Consider the following 2,544-nt stretch of genomic DNA (forward strand, 5'->3'; position numbering starts at 1 on the left):
AGTAATGTCTGTTGCGTCTGTTGTAGATATGTCTGCGTGGTACTTCCTGTCCATAGTCCTGTTCCTTCTGATGAATCTGTTCTCTGCTCGTCTGTCGTGTTTCTGTCTAGTGAATTTAATCGTGTCTCGGTGCTGTCTTGTTATTGTGGCAGCAGCTGGAGGAAACCCTGGCCACGCGACATGTGTGTATTTATGTCCCGCTACAAGTGCCTCCAGGAGTGGCAGAGGGCAGGTGAGGAATAATAAGACACTCGCACGATCACTGTACCAACTAATGGCTACTGTTACCTGATTAATGAGACTTACTGTTACCTATTATAATGGCACTGTTGACCACTAATCGACTACTGTATGTACCTATTAATGGCTAACTGTTACTATTAAAAGTTGGCCTATCCGTTACCAACTAATGGCTACTGTTTACCTGGACGTAGTAATGTCGATCGTATGATTACCTATTTATGGCCACTGTTACCACTTAATGGCTATCATCGCATCATGGTCTACGTCCAAGTTGCTAGTATATATGGCTACTGTTACCTATTTATAATCCAGGCTACTGTTTACCCTAAAACTGAGATCTAACTGTTACCATTAATCGGGCGTTAACTTATACTACTGAATCTAATGGCTACTGTTAAACTAACCTGTTACCTTTAATGGCTACTGTTACCCTATTCAGGCTACTGTTACCAACTATGGGCTTACTGTTACCTATTAATGGCTACTGTTTACAAACTAATTGACTAACTGAGTTAACCTCATTGTAATGATAGTCTGTAGTACCGATACTAATGACTACTGTTACCTATTAATGGCTACTGTTACCACCAACTAATGCTAGTTTACAACTAAGGCTACTGTTACCTATTAATGTACTGTTACTATTAATGGCTTACGGTTACTATTAATGGCTTCCCCTGAGTCTCTCACTGGCTGGATTTGAACTCCTTTCTTTCTCTTCTCTCTCTCTCCTCTCTCTCTTCTCTCTCTCTCTCTCTCTCTCTGTCTCTGTCCTCTGTCTCTGTCTCTTCTCTGTCTCTCTGTCTATCTGTCTCGTCCTCCCCCCCCCCCCCCCACCAGGTACATCAGGGTTTATCAGTAACCTGAGGTCTTTCCTGTGGACGCAGGTCCAGCAGTCTCACCAGCAGGGTGGTTCAGGTCCGTCGTTTGGTCACCTCCACTCCCTGTCGTTGCGCTGGCCCTGGGGAGACACCTGGGGACGTTCTGAGAAGTGGTAGACCGAGGAACATCTTCTATCAACAACTTGCTCAGGTACACACCCCCCCTCCACACACACCCCCCTCCACACACCCACACCCTCACACACACACTCCACACACCACACACCTCCACACCACTCACACACACACACACACACACCCCCTCCACACACCAATCACACACACCACCACACACACCACCGCACAACACACACACACCTCACTAACCTCACCCTGCTCAATCCATCTATCAGTATCTGCCACCTCTCTCCTCTCTCTCTCTCTCCTTCAGCTACATATATTCAGTATCCTGCCACCCTCTCTCTCCTCTCTCTCTCTTCCTCAGCTACATCATATTCAGTATCCTGCCACCTCTTCTCTCTCTCTCCTCTTCCTCCTCAGCTATTATTCAGTATCCTGCCACCCCTCTCTCCTCCTCTCTCTCTCTCCTCAGCTACATCATATTCAGTATCTGCCACCCTCTCTCTCCTCCTCTCTCTCCTCCTCAGCTACATCATATTCAGTGTCCTGCCAATACCCCTCTCTCCCCTCTCTCTCTCCTCAGCTACATCATATTCAGTATCCTGCCACCCTCTCTCTCCTCTCTCTCTCCTCAGCTACATCATATTCAGTGTCCTGCCACCCTCTCTCCCCTCTCTCTCCTTAGCTACATCATCTTCAGTATCCTGCCCACCATCGCTGATATAGTCATCGCCATCCTCTACTTTGTGTCCTACTTCAATGCCTTGTTCGGCCTCATCGTCTTCATCTGCTTGCTGATCTACCTCAGTAAGTTGACTGATTCAGGTTTGGCTGATGTGGAATCGCTAGCTAGTTAGCTGTGTGGAATCACAAGCTAGTTAGCTGATGTGGAATTGCTAGCTAGTTAGCTGATGTGGAATTGCTAGCTAGTTAGCTGTGTGGAATTGCTAGCTAGTTAGCTGTGTGGAATTGCTAGCTAGTTAGCTGTGTGGAATCACAAGCTAGTTAGCTGATGTGGAATTGCTAGCTAGATCGCTGTGTTGCTGTGAATCCCTAGCTAGTTAGCTGTGTGGAATCGCTGTGTGGAATCCCTAGCTAGTTAGTTGTGTGGAATCGCTAGCTAATTAGCTGTGTGGAATCGCTAGCTAATTAGCTGTGTGGAATCGCTAGCTAATTAGCTGTGTGGAATCGCTAGCTAATTAGCTGTGTGGAATCGCTAGCTAGTTAGCTGTGTGGAATTGCTAGCTAGTTAGCTGTGTGGAATCACAAGCTAGTTAGCTGATGTGGAATCACAAGCTAGTTAGCTGATGTGGAATCACAAGCTAGTTAGCTGTGTGGG

The sequence above is a fragment of the Salvelinus sp. IW2-2015 genome, unplaced genomic scaffold, assembly GCF_002910315.2.
Source record: "Salvelinus sp. IW2-2015 unplaced genomic scaffold, ASM291031v2 Un_scaffold3141, whole genome shotgun sequence".
NCBI lineage: Eukaryota > Metazoa > Chordata > Actinopteri > Salmoniformes > Salmonidae > Salvelinus > Salvelinus sp. IW2-2015.